The sequence below is a fragment of the Mustela putorius genome, unplaced genomic scaffold (assembly GCF_011764305.1).
Source record: "Mustela putorius furo isolate JIRA1106 unplaced genomic scaffold, ASM1176430v1.1 tig00003909_pilon_pilon_pilon, whole genome shotgun sequence".
NCBI lineage: Eukaryota > Metazoa > Chordata > Mammalia > Carnivora > Mustelidae > Mustela > Mustela putorius.
Genome location: NW_025422057.1, coordinates 16987501 through 17009637, shown reverse-complemented (window position 1 = coordinate 17009637; position 22137 = coordinate 16987501). Strand labels below are relative to the sequence as shown.

Here is a 22137-nt window from a genome sequence, read left to right as displayed (position 1 = left end):
GACCCCAAGGATGCTTCTGCACACTACACCGTGTCTGAATTCTGGTCAATGACTTCGGGTGTTGGTGTCTTGAGGAAATCTTCCTATGTTGTGGCCCCCTCTTCAGCCAGATGGGAATAAAACGGAAGATGTTTCTGGTCTCTTTGGAAACCCTCCTTCTTCCTCCCGTGATGGTGCCTGTACTCAGATTTCCTGGAGCCTGTGAATGCAGAAAGCTCGTGTCCTTTGATGGGTCTGGGTGTGACGGGCCAGGGAGGCCTTCTTCTGTGCAGCAGCCATGGCCCGAGAGAAGCCTTTTCTCTGGAGCTGCCTGCCCCATGGTCCAGCTTGTGACAAGTGTAGTTAGCTGTTCTTTGGACCATGGGTGATAAGGCTGTGCCACACACAGCTCTCCCTCTGCCGGGGCCCAGCAAATGGTAACTCATTAATCTTTGGTTAGAGTTATGAGGTAGATAAAGGAGAACCAGGCACCCATTCTGTGTATGAGGAAAATAAAACAGGAAGATCGGGTTTCTTCCTTATAACCCAAGATCCGCAGGCGCCACTTAGATCCCTGACGCTGGTGACTCTGTTCACTTCGCAGCTTGGCCTTCAGGACATGGAAACATCTTCGGGGGAAGCACCAGTATGCCCTGCTTCCAGGACTGGGTCTAAGTTCCTAAACTGTGACTAGGCCAGACACACAGGCACCGCTCATGGGCTGTGGGAACTTGGGCAAGTTACCCAGGTGCTCTGTGCCTCGGTTTCCCTGCTGGCGAAGGGGAATCACACGTGGGCTGCTGTGAGCATACAGTGAGGCGAAGTGTACAGAGCGGGCCTTGGCGAGACGAGCGGGTGTCTGGCACGAGCACACAGCAGGATTCCTGGGGAATCCCACACGGAGAGTGTGTCTGTGTGATGGTCAGCCACTGCTCGGGTAACTCGGTTATACAGCTTGCTTTAGCTGGAGACGTTTCCATGGAACCGTTAGTGATGTACCATGTGGAGTACTTTCTGCTTCAGGAATTGTGGTGGGACAGGGAAAACCCTGATCTGCAGCATGGATATGTGAGATGTGGCTCTGGGTAGCATCATGGAAACCACATGAGATTGGTGTCAGAAGTAGGATTGAGTTCACGTTTGTCACGTCTGTTGGAAAGGGGCTTCACTCCTCCCTGATTCGCTCCCAGTGTCTGTAAAAGGGGACGGGCGTGGAAGAGCTGCCCAGCCTGCTTCTGGGGGTTGGGGGGGCACCTACCAGGATGCCTGGAAATGCCCATCAGAGTGAGATTTCACACAAGGTGAGATTTTCAAACAGTGATCCAGGCGCTTCTGGAAGGGCTTGGCTCATAGTAGCTCTTCACAACCTGACCCCAATCCGAGGAGGGGGATGCTGTGATCCCATTTGGCAAGTGAGCCGCAGGGAGGTGTAGCAAGTACTTGGGCTCGCACAGCACAGGGGTGTAGCCATAAATCTGCTGTTACTGAGGACCACGGCAGCAGCCCGTGGGTTGGAGCCTTTCATACTAGCCACTTGCCTTCCGTACTAACCGTCCTCCACTTGTTAAAGAAGGTGTGTTGGGTCCCGTTCAACACCCTGCCTCCTCAAAGCCTGGGAGGAAGCTTTTGATTCAGGACGTTGAAAGTCAAGTTTCTGCTTTACCAGTATGACATTCAGGACACCTTCTACCCCAGCTGGATTCAACTTTCATTGTCCCTCCCTGTCTATCCTTACAAGCTGGCTGGATTCTATCACTTCGGCCCTTTCCTCCAGGGAGTTAAGGTTGGTAGACCAATTGAGTAAATATGACTAAGAAAGTCAATATCCACCTGGGCAGGCATGAGTCACTTTTTTCTAGTTAGCTATTCTTGTGCATTTTAAAGCTGGCCACACAAAGTCATTACATTGGGGCTATTAACATAAGTTTAATAGTGACAATAATAGGGTGTGACCCGTGGCATAAGTGCATTCAGATAAGAAAGAGTGTTTTTTCCTGTAATTGCTGAGTTAATACTAACATTTTCACAGAAATGCTTGCAAGCAGTCTTTCGAAAAGTTCTTTGACTCCTTTCCTCATTCCTTGCTTCCCCCTTTCTCTAGGTGTTCTACCCCCCACCCCCATCAGTGGCTGGGGATTAGCAAGATGGCAAGCTCTGTCCCTTTTGATGTTTTGGGTGACCTACCGTTTTGCTAGTATTGAGCCCATTTCATTTCATATTTAGGGATATAGGAGTGAGTGAGTGAGCTTGTGTGCATGTGTATTCAGCAGGCACATTATTATTGTTGGTGCTTATTAATGTCTCAACTTACACATTTCAGGAAAAAAAGAGACATCTGCTAACTTTGCAAAAGCTGGTCACATAGACAGGGAGTGAACCACTTTGGTGTGGAGGAAATGAAACTTTTCTTAGGTTTATTAGACCACATCCTATAAATCTGTGGCTTATTAGATGTCTGATTTCTAAAAAGCATGGCATCACAGCTGAAGTTTTATTTTTGCTTGTTAGTCATTGAAACAAATATAGATATTGCTTCATTTCCTTGGCACTCTAGTTTTCAATACATGTTATGTATGGAAAATCTGGATTTACACAACAAAGTACATTAAAAGAGAAGTATTTGCTTTATAAAGCTCTGCACTGCAACTTTGCATTCTGTTAAGCCAGAATGTTTGTCTTCCTACTCCTGATTACATAGAGAAGCAAAGAGAAAACAGTAAAAGTACCTCTCAAAGGCAAAGTTAACTTCTTTTTTTTTAAAGATTTTTTTGTTTGTTTATTCATTCGAGAGAGACAGAGTGTGTAAGAGCACGAGCAGGGGGAGGAGCAGAGGGAGAGGGAGAAGCAAACTTCCTGCTGAGCATGGAGCCCAGCACAGGTCGCGATCCCAGGACCCTGGGATCATAACCTGAGCCGACGGCCAATGCCCAACCAACTGAGCCTCCCAGGCAAAGTTAATATTGTGACAGACTTCCTTCCTGTCTTTTAAGAGATGTGTTTTTAAAATCCCAGGCAGACTTCTATCATATTATATGCAGTAGTTTTCTGTTTATTTTCCATTTCTCGTGATGGAAAGGCCTTCCTATGTTTGCCATGAAGAGTCTCTGTGAACCTTCTGAAGGTTGCCCATTGTGGATTTGGGGATCCCTTAGTAGGCTTAGTCATCACCCAGTGCCTACAGACTGTGAAATTTCCGTTGCAGTGCAGTTGTGGGGAGCAGATGTGAGTTAAAACCGACGAAGGCAAAATGTCGCCAGTCCGTACTGTCCTCATGATGTGTATTCTGCATAGGGCCCATAGCTTCGTGCTACAGCCCTGGATCATCCTGTTCGAGCTGACCAGCAAGTTCGCGCCCCTGGCCAGATTCATTCTCAGTCCCGCTAGCGATCCCATCTGTATTGTTATTCCTCCTTTCTCGTGTTCTCTCCTTGCAAAGCTTCCTTGTAGAATCCTTCCTGGTCCAGTGACTGCGTGGAGTTCCTCTGCCCGTGAATCGCCCCGGTGGTAGAAATGGACCCTGTCTGGCCCCACTTGGAATTTCTAATGCCTCAGGGAGATCACATTCCCGGTGTATCGTGATGTAGCCTGTCTCCTATGTGATTGACGCAGCTTGGACACAACTTGCCCAGGGAGATAGGCCCAGAGAGGGACAGGATCATTCTAGGCCCTTCTTCCCATGTTGTTTGCCATTCCTCGGACCAAATGCTGTGAATACTGTTCCTTTCACTTCTTATACTTTTCCTCTCGCCCTGTGCGGCTGGTATATGGAGTTGGAAGTCCAGGGCAACCAAGTGCTTGGAGGTGGGCAAGGAGCTCACCGCTGTGGGAGGTGCAGGTGTTCCCTGCCCCGTGGCCATGCCGCTCAGGCCACCTGACGTCCACCAGGCGCCACAGGCTCTATCACGGCTCTTATCTTTGTGACGACCTCCCTTTTCCCCATTCTTTGTGAGTCACATGTTTTCTTGGCGTCCTGTGTGACAAAGGTCATAATAGAGAAGACTTGACTTTTGATGCGTGACATGTTATCACCGACACAGTTTATTGTTGTGGGCCCTCCCCTTTTGTAATTCTGTGAGGTGACAGATCACTTTTTCATAGGCTAACCTGTGTCCAGGAAGGGTTTAAATTACCCTGAAGTATTTTTTTTTTTTTTTAATTCCTTATAGGGTCCCCTGGTCAAACGACTTGGTCAATACTTGAAAAGAGGGGAGTGGGTACTTTCCACTAATGGTTGTGACATTACCTGTCACATCAGTCTGTGTGTCTCTCTGTCGTAACATCTCGAGTTCTTTCCTGTTGTTGGTGTCTTTAATGATGCCATGGAGGTAGATGTTTGGAATCTGAGAACAGGAACCAGAGTTCAGCCCAGACTCTGGAGCTGCATTTACTCATTTTTATTAGGGCTGTTACTGTCAGCTGAGCGAAGTAGGAGATCCGAGTTTTAATCCTTCCTTCTCAGGCCAGTCCTTATTCAGAACATACTTCATGTGTCCGATGCTGCTGGTTTAGCAAGAGGCAATACAAAGAATTAAATCATCTTCTGTCTTAGTACTTCTCACATTTCCCACTCTGTCTATCTTATCTCTAAAAGTCCCTTTCAAGCCTGTTTGTGTTAAAAAATGCAGTAGTACACAGCTTGTCATTTTTTGTTTGCTTTAGGGAAAAAGGTGACGGACGTGGCGTAGTATCCTTCACGGGGAAACGCGCAAGTGCTGACCGTCGCTTCCATAGTGGACCTCCAGTCAGTCGCTGGCCCCTCTACTTGAGCTGTAAACGAGGAAGGAGGTGGCCTTTGTACAGCCACAGAGTGTTTGACTCCTAGTTAGAAACCTCCTGGGGCACGTGTGCTTGTCCATGTGCACAAGCACGCCCCCACGCCCCCACAAGCAGACATGCAGCAGGAGAGAAACATTTTTCTCTGAGCAGGTCCAAGTAAGAGGACTGTGTGTGCTCAGAGTGAAAGTTTTTGTTTTGGAAAGTCATTTCCTTCCAATGGAGGAAGGAGCTAAAGTCACCAGAGAAAGAAGGTGAGAGGCAAGGGAGGTGGGAAGGAACTGGAGTGACAGAAGAGGGCACGCCGCCTCTACTGGATTTATGTCCCGGTCCCAGCAGTCACTGTGTCTGCCAAGCTTTGCTGGAACCTCTGCGATGTAGCCCCGTGCCCCGGGGGTGGCCTCTCGCTGCTTAGGAAAACAGAGTTGGCAGAAGAGGATGTGGGGTTGCACGTGAGCTATGGGGCCGGGGACACAGGGATCCAGAGAGCTCTCCATCACTGCTGCTCCACCTGGCTCCCCACGCTGGGTTTCTGGCAGGCCCGGTGGTTCACCGGGAGTCAGGGTGACCTGTGAGCGGTCCTCTCTGCCTGGGAAACGAGGAGCGCCTCTACCAGAAAGTGGAAGAAACTCATAGCCATCCAGAGAGACATCCAGCTTGTTGGATGTTCACAACTCTCTCTCCTGGATGTTTCTTTCCTGTTGCCGCTTTCTCATGAACACAGGAGCTAGACGGGTGGAGCTGGGCAGAGAGGTGGCCGCCGGTGGCATCAGCTTCTGGAACACTCACAGTTCCTAAGGGAAGTGGGGCAGTTCTGGGCCTGTGGCTCTCAGCATGCATAGATAGGTTCACTTCTCAAGGGAATGGGACCCTCTTTTCTCCTTGGCCCTGTCCTGCTTTGGACAGCAGAATGGACTCAGATCAGATCCCCAAGGGGATGGGGGCAGATATCTTTCCTCGTTGCGGTTTTGCTTGGCTGGGTCACCTGCAACCAGCTATTTTTCAGTTTTGCAATTACTGCGTGTGCTTTTGTGCCCCTGATTTTAGATATGGGGACCGGGTTTCCTTTGAGATGTAGGATTAAAAAAAATACACAGACGCACACACACAGACACACAGAGTTGACCCTTGAACAACATGGGTCCACTTCTCTGTGGATTTTTTGGATAAATCCAGTACAAGTACTGTAAATGTATTTTCTCTTCCTAACAGTTTTTTTTTTTTTTTAAAGAATTTTTCTTTCTTTATTTGACACAGAGAGAGAGAGAGAACACAAGCAGGCGGAGTTAGCATATAGCCAGAGAGGGAGTAGCGGGTTCCCATTGAGCAAGGAGCCAGAGGTGGGGCTCGATCCCAGGACCCTGGGATCATGACCAAAGGCAGTCGCTTAACTGACTGAGCTCCCCAGGCGCCCCTCTCTTCCTAACAATTTTCTTAATAATCTGTTGTCTTTTCCAACTTCCTTTATTGTAATATAATGTGTAAGACGTGTGACATATAAAATATGTGTTGATCGACAGTTTATGTTAGCGATAAGGTTTTTGGTCAACAGTAGGCTATTAGTAGTGAAGTTTTAGGAGAGGCAGAAGTTATATGTAGATTTTTGACTGCATGGAGGGTCAGTGTCTCTATCACCCCTCCCCTCACACTCCCCCAAGTTGTTCAAGGGTTAACTGTATTTTAAAATCTATCATCCAGGGGCGCCTGGGTGGTTCAGTGGGTTAAAGCCTCTGCCTTCAGCTCAGGTCATGATCCCAGGGTCCTGGGATCGAGTCCCGCATCAGGCTCTCTGCTCAGCAGAGAGCCTGCTTCCCTCTCTCTCTCTCTGCCTGCCTCTCTGCCTACTTGTGATTTCTGTCTGTCAAATAAATAAATTAAAAAAAAAAAACACCTTTAAAATCTATCATCCAACAAAATTGATTTTTCTTTTGGTTTGTAGCTCTATGAATTTTAGCATACATTTGTATGACCCCACTGCGATCAGAATACAGAACTGCTCCATCATCTTCTACACACTCTTATGCTGTCCCTTTTTTAGTCACAGGAAATGTGGGTTTCATTTTTATCATTTTTACCATTTGAAAGGTAATGTGGGCTTGATTCATCTCTCTCTCTGAGGGTTAATTTTTCACTGTTGATTATTAGACTCTGCTCTTCCTCTGTGCCTTCTTCAGCCCAAGAGATATACCTGTGGTGCCTTGGTTGTTAGCTTGTTACTGATAGTCTTGGTTGGATTTCCTCTGTTTTATACTGGCTCTTCTTGCCCATGTACCCAGTAGGCTTTGGGCCATTCTGTGAATTTAGGAGAATTCATTCCTAATTCTTTTTTTTTTTTTTAATTTTATTTATTTTATTTGACAGACAGAGATCACAAGTAGGCAGAGAGAGAGAGAGAGAGAGAGAGAGAGGGAGGAGGAAGCAGGCTCCCCGCTGAGCAGAGAGCCTGACGCGGGACTCGATCCCAGGGCCCTGAGATCATGACCTGAGCCGAAGGCAGCGGCTCAACCCACTGAGCCACCCAGGCGCCCCTCATTCCTAATTCTGACAGTGGCCACAGACAAATAGTTAAAAAAGGACAAAGGATGTATGTTATTGCTAACTGTAGAGGCAGTAATGTGATATGTAACAACTTTGGAACTATTCTGCTTTGAATTCTGTCTATTATTCTTTCCCAGATGTCAGGACAGATTATCCAGGTTTAAGGATAATGTATAAAATGAAGACGGTGCATTTTCTGTAGCTTTTGTTGACCCAACGTGGTTCTCCCTGGCTGTCTTCACTTGTCCCATTACGCCAGTAAAGGCAGGATTTGAGGGCTTAGAGCACCCGAGGCGCTTCCAGGACCATCGGTGCCTCCAGCTAGGTGCTGGGAGAAGCTGGGACAAGCATGGGAAGGACAGAGCTACTGTTAAACCTGTGATGGTTCAGAGCTAATGCTTTCTTAGGGAAAAGTGAAATGTGGGAATGTGTGTGTGTGCCTGTCCTCCTCTTGAGAAGTGAGCAGAGGTGACCTCGAAGGTCCCCTGCTCAGAGTGTCACACTTGACTGGACAGCAGATGATGCCTTTAGTGTGGATTCTGCTGGGGAAGGTAAAAGCAGTTGTACACATGTAAATTCTTGTGTCACCTAATTCCTGTCTCTGTAATTACTTGGAGCCTTGCCATAAGTGGGAGCAGTGACCCAGTACAGAAAGCAGATATTATGGGGGAGATGACATCCAGAAACACAGTCGTAGCTCTCCTTCTGGCTTTCTGGCATCCAAAAACTCTTTAGAATCAAGAAGGATTACAACTACCTTCTACAAAAGTGACCTGACTTTCCTGGCTTTACCCCTTCTCCCTGCCTTTCACTTGCCACACTGAAGGAGTCTCTCAGAGTTCGGCAGATTCAGGGCATTGATGATTCAGCTAAGAGGAGTGAGTTTTGCTGATAAGAAACTACCACTGTCTGGCACCAGGTTTCTGTAGAGGAATGTCCTCCAGGCGGATGGAGGATGGCTTTCATTTAAAGAAAGCACCACCACCATCGCTAAGCAATGCAATGCAAGCCTGGGTACCTAGGCCGAACAAGAGGACCAAAGCAGGTTAGAAACAAGTTGCTTTTCTGCATCTGGATTGAAATGATAGGGGACTTGAGACAGCCAGCCAGTGGCACGATTTTCACCAGTGGTGCAAGTGTAACCATGGGGCCTGGGTGCCGTAACTCTCCAACATACCTCCCGAAGAGCACAGTTCGCCCAGCTCCTCTCTGAAAGGCCTCGCCATATGTCTGATTGACATTGGAAGCATCGTATCATTTCTACAAACACTCACATGAGGTTTATTTATTTATTTTTTTTTACTTGGGTGACAGATCGCATGTTAGGGCACTAAAAGATGAAAGCACTAAATATTTGCTTTAGAGAAACACAGCAAAAGATGCTCTCATCCTCCCAACTGAAAACGGATGAGCTTAGAATTCCATTAACAAAATTGACTATCTGCAGTTAAACTTAGTGCCCCCCTCTAGGCATGATTAACAAGCAGGGTAGAAAGCAAGGTTGGACAGTAAAGGATTGTGCTGGATTCTTTTTCATGTTGAGTGGAACAGGGCCGTTTTGTGGAGACTGAGGTCCAAGTTAGCCCAAAGAAATTTCTGCCTCCTTCTTTGGCACTGATCTCCTCCTTCTGCGTCTTTACAGGCATGGTCTTCCCATTGGATTTCCTATGAAAAGCATCTACGTGTTATTCCAGCTTTCAAGTTTAATGACAAAATTGTAGTTCGTGCAAGTCTTTTTGGTAGTAGGTAGTTTACCTCACAAGAAGAGAGGATGTTGTTTTGGTACTTGGTTATGGTTACTGCAGAGCCTGCTTCATGGAAGGATTAGGAGCCTGGGGTCCAGATTGGAGGACTTCAAATTCTGGCTTTGCTACTGGCTAGCTGAATGACCATGTATGTATATCTTCCAGAGGCCTGTCTAGGTCTAAGTTTTTCCATTTATAAAACAGGGAAATTTTTGTACTTATCTTCCATTTATTGGGAGATTTCAGTGAATTTGTGTGTGTAAGGCAGATGGCATACACAGAACCTGGTAAGCCTCTGTCAACATTAGCTCTAATTCTCAGTGGGTATTTCTTAATTCATCTCTTTGGTGGGAAGAAAGAAACGTGAACTCGCTCCCTAGTGGGAGGTGTGGTTTAGTATTAATACTTACCCACCATTTGTTAAAAATCTGCTGTCCTTTGGGCATTGGCTTCAGTGTTTCGTAATATTCTTGTTCAACCTCACAGCTAGTCTGTGAGAGAAAAACTAATATTGTTCCCATTTTATATATAAATAAGGTAGTGGGATTTTTTAAAAAAGACTTTATTTGAAAGAGATAGAGATAGTGGGAGAGTGAGCAGGAGCGGGGAGGAGGGAGAAGCAGGCTTCCCACTAAGCCCCAATGTAGGGCTTGATCCCAGGACCCTAGGATCATGACCTGAGCCTAAGGCAGATGCTTAACCAACTGAGCTACCCAGGCACCCCTATTGAGTGCTTGCTATGTACCAGCTCTGGTTGAAGTGATTTTCATCTATTAACCCATTAAATCTCCCAGTCGGTAGGGACTGTTGTCCACATTTTTAAAGAGAGGGAAATTGTGGCACAAAATTAAAAAAAAAAAAAAAGGTGTCCTTAGTTCCACTAAGAGTAACTGGTTAAGGGGTAGGATTTAAAGACTGGGTCTTCATATGTTTGCAAAGGCGAGGTGCTTACTTCCCCATCGCACAGTCTCCCCCTGTTCTGTAATGTGGATGGGCCTAGCTCACCGCTGTCATGGACGGGAAGCATTGAGCAGACACACAGATGCTCTCCAGATACACTGGTTTATGATAGTTGGAAAGAAAAATCTTTATTACCGGAAGTTGTGGCTTCTGAGTCTCTTGGCAATTGGCAGCATAGATTTTTGTTTTGTTTTGTTTTGTGTGTGTGGTTTTGTTTTTTAAATAATTAGAAACAGTTAGACTCTTGTTACCACCCACAGTAAAAATTGCTTGGATCCCGCAAATTAAGGGAAAAAAATTAGGCCACTTGGTAGAGTGATTAAAACAGGGCTTTAAAGAGGAAAGTTTATTTTGCAGAGTGAGCGTTAGATGTGTAAATGCTGAGGCTCCCTGGTTTTTCACCTCCTCCTTTGTCTGAATTCAGAATCAAATAATGTTAACGGTGGTTGCTAATGAGGGGAGGGATTCTGCGCAAGATGGCTCTGGGAAGAAACCCACATTTTTTTGTACTTATTAATGGTATGTCTTTTGTGTGAGTGGGTGTGAGGACCAGAGCATAAAGCATATATTTGCACAGCGTGTGGTCCTTTCTGCTGCATTCCACTCCCCATGATGGTGGGCTAAGTTAGGAGGAGGAGGAAAAGCAGGAAGCTCTGACACAGCTTCAACAGTTTCCACTGTATGGGACCTCACCCTTGAGGCTGGAGTAAGACAGACCCCTTTCCAGGTCGGGAGGAATGAATCAGTGGAGCCAGGACTCTGGGCTCCCTAGGACTGGGCTCTAATTATGCAAGTTGTGCCCCCACTTGTGTGGGAATGACATCCGTGCCCTTGCACGTATGTTGTTCCCCTCACTCACCCCGTTCCTGAGATTGAGGACGGGCTGCAGTCCGGTGGATGCCTTCAGTCAAGTCAGACGCGCTGTCCTGTCCACTGGAGGTCCTTTACTCCTCTCATCTCACCAGAACCTTCCTTGGCGTTTCAAGACAGTAAGCAGTCACATGGGTGAAGAGAGGATTTCCTCATCCTTGTGGAAGCCCTAAGGATTTGCCTTTATGAAAGAAGGAACATCCTGCTGGAGGGGTATCTGTCTGTGTGTCCCATTTTAAACCACATTGCTTTTGACTTCTCTTCTATGATGATTCCCAGGCCATCCTGACTTGTTTAAATTTATGGGTTGTTGGCAAGCAATTTTTTTGATGCTATTCTTCTCCTAGCCAGAGGCCAAGATCCCTTGTGGAGCAGTGCCTGAATTTAATAGATGTCATCTGGACACCAGGGAGGGGGCATAGAGAAGTACTGGGGGAAAAGTCTTAGAAGTGAGATTCTATCCCTAATGCTACCAGCTCCCAGCCTCTTCTTGATCCCTTTTAGGGCAACACATTCAGAGTAATTTTTTTGGTGGCACCACACCATATTGTGTATAGTACCTGCAGTTGTAGGACAAAGAGTACAGTATCTTAACCGACTTATGAACAGCCTAAAAAATACACAGTAAGCTCCCCTTTCAACTTCATCGTGAATGTCTCTGCATTATTGAGCTCTGCTCCTGGTTGTTTACGATGTCTGACGACCTGCCTGGAGCTTTTGCAATACTGAATGACCCTCCAGGAATGCTGATTCTACTCTTCTGTCTGGGGGAGGACCTGGTTCCCAGGCCAGGTTCTCACGTAGACAAGACCGTACCATCTCTTTAGCTTGGCAGATGAGGATTAGAGGGAGACTAGAAGTTGTGGAGTGACGCAGGGTTGCAAGTGAGACCCCTACATTCAGACCCCACTTATTCCACATCAGACTTCTGACCGAGCTGTCCCAAAGGCCATTCACTTGACTCCGTAAGACAGGCATCTCCTGCTTCTGCATACCAACTACGAAAAAGCCGTAGAAGCAGGTCTTGCAGGCTCTTAGAATAACATAACAAGTGTACCAGCTCTTAGGACATGCCAGGCCCATGAAGCCTGATGTGACTGAATGCTTCTGAAGCACGTGCTGTTTTGGTGCTGAGGATAAATGTAGGCATAAGAGGGACAGAGTCCACCCTGAGGTCTGCTCCTTGTTGAGGCATCATCAGAAGTTGCCCCCAGAGCCCCTGGGAAATAAAAACTCCCTCAGTTGTTGCATTCTTCCACCTTGGTGTGAATGATCTGGGTAGTGAGACTGCCAAAGAAAGCCGTGTTCAAGTGGGTGTTTTGTGGACAAGCCTGCCTTCGGAGTTTGGGGAGTTACCAGGCCTGTGGTTCTGACCAGAGTCTACATGCTGCCAGACCCATTTCTCTGCTTCTTCATCCTCACTCTGCCTGGTGACCAGGATCCTTCTGGTTCCACCTTCTCTCTCCCCTCTCCTCCTCCACTCTGCCCACCTAGTGGGATTTCTCATCACATTTTTATTCTTGCTCATTCAACATCTAGTTTTGTTCTGCCTCCCTTCCGACCACAAAGATCTACTCTACATCTCTGTCTGTGGGGCACAACTTCTGTGGGCTCCAGACAGACCAGAGTCTGAGCATTTTAGCCTCTTACAGTTTAGAAGGAGGGGAAAGCAAAGGAAGCAAAGCAAAGGAATTTTAAATGCACCATAAGCTGGAGCTATTTAGAATAGCGCAAACAGCCCTCAGTGCTCTGGGGATCAATGTTTTTAATTTGGTTCCTGATTTATTAAGAAAATATGTGGTCTCTGGGACTAAAAATAAAATAAAATAAAATAAAGGTTACCTAGGGAGATAGACTGGGACTGTCTTGTGGGTCAAGAGATAGTAATAAATTATTACCTTATGGGTAGTAGCAGCTCTTGGTAACATTATTGTGCACAAGGGTCTGGGCTTTTGGTGCAAGAAGTAAGTTAGGTCAGAGAAATGGACCTGAGTGCCCTAACGTATTGGCACAAGTAATTCCTGGAGCATTTAACCACAACCAGAGTAATCTAATCTGTTCACTGTGGTCAGGGTGGGCAGGTTGGGAGAATCAGTTTTAAAATCTTGGGGTTATGAGAGGTGACTGGTAATCAAACCTACCTGTCCTGTACAGTCCTTTCTGTAAACCTGGGGAGACTGAGGCCTGGAGCAAGGGGATGGCTGCCAGAAGGTCATATGTATCCAGACCGTGATAGAATCCAGGCTTTGTCTAGACCTCTTGGCGCCCCCCGCCCCCCTTCTGCCACCTCTTACTCAAGGTGGAGTTTGACTTTGTGAACCATTCCTATTGAATGCCATTAATTTTAAGCTCTTTCTAGATTATTGTGTGAAGTTATGAGTGTTCAGTATGAATTCACTTATTTTCCACTTGAGAGATCCTCATTTTCTGGGATACCCTGGGTGTTGACATAATGTTGATCAGGAGGCTTATGATGGTGATGACCGTGAACTGATGTAATCACCTGTTGGCAATTAACTAGGAAGAGGTGAGCTGGAATTCACACACAGCAAGTATTGGAAACATTTCCAGCAATGGATACTGTCCTTCAGCAATACCCAGAAAAATCAGATCTTACCATTCATTTGTGTTGGGAATGCTGGAGAAACAACTAGCCTTTGGCAGGGAATTTTATCCTCCTATATAATCCCACCACCTTCTTTCCCAGAGGATTGGTATTTTGGAATCCTTTTACAGTATTGCTTTCTGGGTTTTTGTTAAAAACTCAAACATAGAAATATGTGAAAATGATTCATTGAAAACAAGTCTGACACCAACACTATGTGATAAAACTTGCTAAGTGTCTAGGTTGGGGATCTCTAGTACTTGAACTCAAAGCAAGTATGACTGAGTTGACCAATAAGAACAGATTCAAGAGTTCACTGGTGATTTTTAAGTTTTTGCTTGGAGTTGTGTTCTGCCCCTTGTAAGTCTCCTGTCCTGTTACTGGGAAACAAACTGGTGCCCTGCCTCCAAGTTCAGCAAGTTTGTTTTGACTTGCAGCCCATGATGGGAGTGAAGCTCTCATTATGTAATGTTAAACTGGGCCGGGAATGTCAGCCGGACTAGGCCTGCCAAAGCTTGAGGAGTTGGTTGGGAATGGGCTATGTTTAGTATGACTAATCCAACTTGGCTGAGTAAAGGGGTGGGTGGGTGTCTCTCTGAGAGGGAGGTATGACTAGTGCTATTTCGAGTCTTAGTACTTAGTATAAACTCTACAGACCACCCCCCCACACACACCCCCAAAAAGTTGAGCCTTATAACCAACTAGTAAAATCAGGTCTCTTGACTGATACCCAAGATTGCTATAGAAATCTGTGGTCAAGATCAAGATATATCACTTGCAATTAAGGAAATAACACTTTTGGTTTATGTGAAAGGGTGTTTCTTAAAGTAGCCTATCCTGGTTAAGTGCTGCTAGCAGGAGTACTTAGTAATTAAAACAATTTTACAAAGTAAACATTGGGTTCCTTAATAAAAATAGCAATAAATCCTAATAAAGATTTAAAGCAGAGGAAGAGGTAGGCTATTTTCCCAATAATGATTCCAAAGTGTAATTGAAGGTCCATCTACTGACCTTGTTGGTCTTTGGGAACCTCTTTCTCCCTTTGCCTTCCTGGGTCCCCCTTTGAAGCTCTTGGCTCAGCTTCCTCTTGGTTCTTCTTAGGAGACAAAAGAATCCTATTTTTATGCAAATGTATTGGCATTGAAGGTAGAAATAATCAGGAACCTTCTTTGCTTGATCCTGAAACACAATGTGGACCCTAACCACCCCCCCCCCCCCAAAAAAGGTTTGCGTTTTGGTAGAGATGACTGAGCCCAGCCTCTGTCCTCCCTGAGGTAAAGGGGGGATTCGCTTTTGTTCCTTCTCTGATGAATGGAAGTAAAGTGTTCACTGAACCTGGAAACACCTCCTTTGTGTCCGGTGCTCTCCTAACACAGGCCGTTAAACTTGGGGCAATCACTCTTGGTGGGAGATTGAATGGGACCATTGTGGGGGGGAGAGGTTCGCACCGAAGCCACTGGGGCCACAGAGATGCCATTGTTCCTGAGTAATAAGAAAAGGAGGAAGACTCTGGGGACCTCCAGGCATCCGTGTGGTCTCCACACTGACTGCTTTTCTAGGTCTGCGTTATCCGCAAGAAACCCCAACCATAGAGCTGCGCGAGGTCGGCCTACGCAGGAAGCGCGGCAGAGCCCCCTGCAGTATGGACGGGGTGCCCCCTGAGCACGTCTAAATACCAGCCTTCGCTTCCTCCACTCTGGCGGAACGCTGGCTGCCCTAGGCCTAGCCATCATTTCTGCAGGGAGGTGGCTGTTTTCCTCCAGGCGTCCAGTTAAACACATTTGTTAAAAGTCACTTCTTTCACCTTAGGAATAACAAACTCTCCCAGTTGCCTGCCAGTGACTTTTTTGTGTAACTTCCCTTTTGCCATCTGGTCTTTCAGAAGCACTTCTGATCCTAATTACAGCATTCACCCTTTGTTTATTTAAAAATCAGAAAGCAGATAGGCTGTTTGAGGATTTATCTGTACTAATTGTGCCAACATACCTGCCAACCGTCCTCTCGCTTAGAAAAAGGAACCACCGCAATCCCTACTGACGCCATCATTTTACGCGCACAGGCACGCATGCGCACGCCACGCTACGCCACGCTACGCCACGCACGCCACGCACGCCACGCACGCCACCTTACCCTCTGTATTGACCAGAGAGGCAGGAGTGTACTTCTTGCTCTAGAATTGCCCCGCCGGATTTTTTCCTTCCAGCCTGTGCCATGTGGAATTGATTTCAGGGGGATCTAGTCCTGGCGGCTGGGAAGAGTGAGCCGACCTGAGTGCAGATTCAGACTCTGCCACTTACTGACACATCCAGGGGAGATTATTTTATTCCCCCGGGAGCCCGAGTTTTGCCGTCTATAAAAATAGAGACTGGTATCAACATCAAGGAGTGAGTGTTGCCCGATTTAAAGGAGATGCATAGGAAAGGCTGGAGAACAAGTTAGGCATCCTCGGGGTGGGGGTGGGGGTGGGGGGGGCATACAGCGGTCTGGGGATATAAAGTGAAGCCCCCAGGCAGCTTCGGTAAACTAGAGGCTTAGATGCCATGTATCCACTGTCTGTCTTTTGAAACATAATAGATGTGTAGTTGGTTTTGCTGTTTTTTTACCTATCCCTTTGATAATTTTGATATTCTAATTAAATAGCGGCTTACATCAGAATGCATACTATTTTATAGATCTTTCAAAAAGTTACTCTTGCTTGACGATTATAATAAATTAAATACAAATTAGCTTTGCTGTGCTTACACTTTGAAAATACACTTGTTGAAGCCGCTGAAGAGACAGGTTTAGAAAATGTTGAAAACATTAGTCTTCTCGTTTTAAAACAAGCATTGTAACTGTGGGCTTCTTCCCCTGAATTTAAGAAACACTTTTAGAGGAATCAGTTTTTATGATGTCTGAGTAAAGTATGTATTTTTAGAAAAATGTATCTTTTTAGGTAAAAAATGAACTTTTGGTTGTTTCATGGGCTTCAGATACCTTTTTCATCTGACCATCACAGTCCGACAGCTGTAAAAAAAATCAGTTTTAGAAACTGTATTTAAAGAATTTATGATCCCAACATGTGTTTGAAATCTGTGGGAGGTGTTTTTTGTTTTGTTTTGTTTTTTAAGAAAAAATTTTCCTCTTAAGTATTCAGTAGTAATGTTTTTATGTATCTATTCCTGCAACAAGCATTTCTTGAGTGTCTACCTGGTGCTTATTTGTTCTGCGTATTTGTACTTAAGACATGGCGGTAACCTTGGACTACACACATTTTTAGTAAAGGAAGCCCTTCTCTTTTCAAAGCTTGGCTGCCCCAAAATTACAGAGAAGGATGAAGTAGATTCTAATTGCTGATGCTTGAGCTCAACGTCCATATATTTTATCTAATTTATAGTTGGAAAAGCAGCTAAAAATGTTAAGAGCCCATGCTAGTCGTTGGAGCAGTTGTAGTTTATGTAGCCCTGGAATTAGGTTCGGTAATACCAGCAAGACCGATGCATGCTATTTGGGTCAAAGAGAAGAAATCCGAATTAGTATTAATTGGTATTCATGATCACTCCCTGAGCGCCAGTGATGTTTCTGTCCCAAGCATAGACTTAATTTGGCCAACTGTATGGGTCAAACAAAAGAGCCAACAGCTCGAGTTATGGATGGTGTGAAAAACACAGCGTTTGATTGTTAACACCACGTTACCCAAGTCTGTGATGTTCTCTGACCTCTGGTGCAAATAGCTGTTCATCTTGAGATGATTTGACAGCATAATTTAGTATTTGGGATTCTTTTAAAACTACAAAAAAGGGGGTGATTAAAAACTTTTGCTTCTTCTCTGGCATATAAAGAAAGCTTTTCAATTGTATTTTTCAGGAGACAGAGTTATTGGAGTTGAACATTGGCCTGGGTAGTTATACAGAACTGGTTTCTGTTTGAGGTTAGTTGACTGGATTATCCAAATACTGTCAAGGTAACCCAGGAGTGTATCTGTTAGCTGTTGGATGGTTGTAAATAATCATCGCCCTCTCGATAACAAGCTCCCTGAAGGCAAGGACTTTTGTGAGTGTAGTTCACTGATCTATCCCTAGTGCTTAGAACATGAAATAGACCCCAAAGCAGTATTTATAGAATCAGTGAATAGGAAGAAGGTTGGGAAGATTTCTATTATGTTCATGACAATTGCAGCAATAATTTCTCCTCCCTAAAGTTACTAACCCTCCAATATTGAGTAAATTCTAAATCCGTCGAGTGTGTTTTTCTGTCTGTAAAATGAGGCTGTTGTCATGTAGGACTTTATTTGATTATGAGAAATAGTCCCGCCTAAACTTCCTTGAAGAAAGGTGCTAGACAAAACCAAGATGATTTGGGGGGGAAAAAAACCCACCGCTGTCCTGACTGTACTAAGATGCGTGGTTGCATTTGAAACAAGTTTCACAGTCCGCTTTAGGCAGGGATTGCAACATGCTTTCCATCTGTGCGAATGCGGAGGGAGCAAGCTCCCACTTCCAGCTCTGCCGCGCTGGTCTCTGCACCGCGGCAGGAACATTGGCTCCGCGCTCCAGGAGACAGCCCATGGGCGGAACTGTGGTGCAGGCATGACATAATTTAATTTTACTTTATTATTTGCTGGCTGTGCCCATTGTATGTTAGCCTCTGGGTGTGTTTACAAGTTGCTTAGTAAAGAGGTAGAGGCTGTCTTGTCTATAAAATCTATCTTGTCCCTGTAAGGGCCCAGGTATGTACACATACACACACACGCCCCTTTCTTCTTGGCATCCAGCACCCGTATGGGGCCAGGGGTGAAATGATCAGCATCCAATAAGTGATTTGAAGGGCTCTGAAGGACTTGATTTCCTTTAATATTTCCTCCCCTTAGCCCTGTAATTACCTGTGACACCTGCATGAAGCTTGAGTGTGTCGTGCACCTATCTTCTCAAAAACACACCTGTACTGTAAAGGGCACAAGAAGTCTCCATGCTTACTTAGTAGAGTTTCAATCCACTTACTGGGTTTGGGTGACTTTCCCTGTCACTGTTGCTAAACTTGCTGTGAAAGCAAAGGTTCAGAGTCCACGAAAACATCATTTATTTGTTAAAGAAAACCCAGGGATTTCAGAGGATCATGCTGTCCTGTCCTTTCCCCTTCCTCTTCCCGCTAAAGGTTGTCTTTATGCAGAGGTGAGCAATATGTATTTTAAGCATATGAGGTGATAAAGGGAGGTATCCATAAATTTTGATCCTTCTTTTTTTTTTTTTTTTTTTTTTAAAGTCTCTTTCCTTTATTATGCTTTTCTGGTAAGCTTCTGTGTGTCATTGCTATTGAGAAAATGATTTCTTCCCCTTCCCATCCATTTGTTAATTTCAACTCTTGGTTCTAGCAGAGAGTTACAGTTCTCTGTAAAGCAGAGTCCCTTATTTTTGTCATATTGCTGCAATAGTACTCAATTAGGGGCCATATGGGTGACAGGAGTCTTTTGGTTCTATAATGGGAAACCAGCCCCAAGTGTTGGCTATCCAGGTCTGCCTTGTCAGGCCAGTGAAACCCTGACAGCGTCTGTATCTGTCTCCGTAGTTCAGGGGAGGAAACATAACCAGCCTGTCCTTTTCTAGCACAGAAGTGCAAAAATCCCCATTAAGTGCATTATTTTGAAATATTTTAATTTCGACCAGATCCACAACTTGTAATTCATGAAAGCCTGATGTACTTGTTTAGTTTTGCCCCCCACCTCCCAGTACTTGATTAACTGGTCATGGCTGTGAAGAGCTGAATCAGAGGGAACAGGGCATCCCCCCTTCTAAGGAGGGCTGACCTGGGCTGGAAGCAGTGGCTGGGTAGATGCTTTCTCTTCAGGGAGGCTCTGTCTGGCTGGCAACTTTGCCTGGAGAAAGGAGCTATGCCCCCTTTAGAACTTGTGACCCTTCATTCTTGTTAGTCCTTGCACACTCTTCTAGTCCCAGAGAGTTTTGTGGTTTCTCTTCTTTCCTACCAGCGTTTGAGGAAACTAAAACTAATTTCCTTTGTTCCCTATTGTCCAAATTAGAGAAGCTAGAGATGAATGATGCCATTACGGGCGTCTTAAACCCAAGGATTTCTACTTCACTTGGGCTGAGGATCTCTTTTTAAGAGGAAGAAGGAACTAAATAATTGAGTCAGATATTTTAAGACGTTAAATCTAAAACTCAGCCTTTTTAGAATCATATGTAAAGCTAGCCACATAGCCTCGAATTTCCCACCATGATTCCACCTTTCAAACCCTGGGATGGCCATCAGAGTAGATTTAGCTTGATCATCAGCTGTTACAGGTCAAATATGGTCTCAATAGTTTTTAAAATTTTAATCATGACCTCTCTAATCCTATGAGTTTTCAGAAGGAAATCCTGATGAACAGTCCCGGAATTGCTTTGGCTGGTAACATCTTCTTTATTGACAGTATCCCCAGCTGAATTCTCTTAGTTAATATGTTTGCTTTGGCATCTTTCTTTCATTCATTCATTCATTCATTCTTTCTTTTTTTAATCAGAAATGTTATCAATAGGTCGCATGGTTGGGGGAAATGGTATTTGTTGTGTAGCATTTTCCCAAGGAGTGCTTTAGAGAGTTTTCCTCTTATACCAAAAATGGAGTAGGAGTCATATTCTTAGGACATGGTATCATTGAGATTTGTGTATGGGAGGTGTTTGTTGTTGTTATTTTAATTGGCTGCTTTGCATGTCCTAGGAATTGCAGTTGATACTCTTTCACATCCTGATCAGAAGCCCTGACTTTCTGGTCCTTAGCAGGGAATCCATCCCTTGGTAACTTGTGGGCACCCTTAGCGGAGGCAATGATGTGTGGTCTTGCGAGAAGTCATAGCGTTAGCAGGTCTGTGTTTTCTTCCAGTGTGGAGCTTTGTCATTTCTAATGATGACAATCCATCAGTCCACACAGTGCAAAATGAAGATAAATTGAATTAATATATGTGAGTTAAATGACTCATTGATATAATTATACTGCGAGGATTTCTTTAGAATAACCTAACACGTTTAGTGGTGTTAATTGTAACGGCTTTGCATGGGAGCATTTAATTTCATAAGCAAACAGAATAATTTATTAATTCTCAAAAAGCTATTTCAAGGCCTGGCCAGAAAGGGAGAGAGAGTGCATTTAACTTGATGTTGACTGCAGTGTTAGTATGCTTTGCCTCATCAAACTGGAAATTGCTAAGGAATTCCCCCCCCCCCCCAATCCAACTTTTACTGGTCCATAGCCAAGATGTGCTCAATTCAATAGTGCATCAAAATGAAAGTGGGAAGTGGGTCCCATCTAGTAAATCTTAATAAGTTATTGAAAATTGAAGAGCACTGAATAATAAAACAGTTCTAATTGCAGTTAAAACTGTATTGGCGGCGGATATGGCTGAAGAAGGATGATAAAACATCCAAGGAAGAGCATCGGATGGTAGCGGGAGGAAGGGTAATAGACAGATTAAATGCAAGACTCCATTCAAATATTTTGTGAAATGTAGGCATGCTGTGTAAACCCATTTTTTGCTGAAAAGCATGTTTTCTCTCATGTCAGAGATGATCACAGGAAACCTTTTAATATTCATTTAAATAGTTTTTAATTGGCTTCAGAGAGTTTAAAGTTCAGCATGGAGGTGAGATCTAAGCGTACTAATTAGATCGAATGCAGTTTGACTCAAAGAGCAGACTGGATAATTAAGGAATCCCATACCAAATATACGTTTTGAAAACACTCTTTTCACATCCTTGAGGTAAGAATGGTTTTCCTGAAAAATTCTCCCATTCTTTTCCAGTGGAAATTTTTCTTAGACACTGATCATAAGACGTCGCATAGCCCGTTGGAAAATGACAATCCGTTTTTTCAGAGCAAACCTCTCGTTTGTTTGTCATTTAGCCAACACCCTGTGTTCAGGTTATTCTAAATTTTTCCCCCCCATCCAAGTGGAATTTTGACTTGCATGGGCGTTGTGATGAACACAAGTTGTATCTTGTGTGTGTGCCCCCCCCCCATAAGTTGTTTGATGCTGTTGAAATGGAAGGCTGAAGTAGAAGGGGGCACTTAAGCAGTGAAGGGTTTTTCTTTGTAAATAATAGATCAAGAGCACTGGATCTGTATCTAATGGAGCTGTGTGCGGCCTCCGTTTCAAGGACAGCGCGTGGTTTTAAAAACCACAACTACCGACCATCCCGTCCGCAACCTGTGGTCAGTTTGTGTGTGTGTATGTGTGTGTGTGTGTGTGTGTGTGTGCCCGCGCGTGCACTTGCCTCTTGTGATTCCCCCCACCTATCCCCTTAAATGATTTGCTTTAATGTCATACTCTATTTCATAAATCTAAATAAAACCTTAACAACATCACACACACACACACACACACACACACACACAGAGAGAGAGAGAGAGAAAAAGAGATCCTTAGCGATACCCATCTTTTATAATTATGGAATGATTTAGGGAAGTTTGGTCCTGTTTTACTAAAATATTTGAACGAATCTCTTTTACTATGGTATGCTCTACTAAGAAAATCTTGGTGTATGTAGCTGACTCAGTGCAGAAATTAGTTTATCATGAGAGCAGAGATTGGATTGGTTATGTTTACAAACATATTATCTTGATAGTTTGATGAAAAATTTAATTTTCCATGTTCCCCCCTTCCCCTTTTTGAGTTTATAAATCTGCTCTTGTATTTTCTGG

General features: G+C 44.7%; 1 protein-coding gene and 1 long non-coding RNA gene across 45 annotated transcripts in view; one reads left to right on the top strand and one right to left on the bottom strand.

Annotated features, from left to right (window-relative positions):
* The window catches only part of TCF7L2 (transcription factor 7 like 2), a 196775-nt gene that overhangs the window by 124483 nt on the left and 50155 nt on the right, over positions 1-22137 (top strand). The window lies entirely within an intron of this gene.
* On the bottom strand, positions 8564-15511 carry LOC123388660. The gene is made up of 4 exons (XR_006603136.1): positions 15457-15511; positions 14482-14585; positions 10855-10967; positions 8564-8955 (listed from the first exon to the last, which is right to left on the bottom strand). It is a non-coding gene; the product is annotated as an uncharacterized LOC123388660 (long non-coding RNA).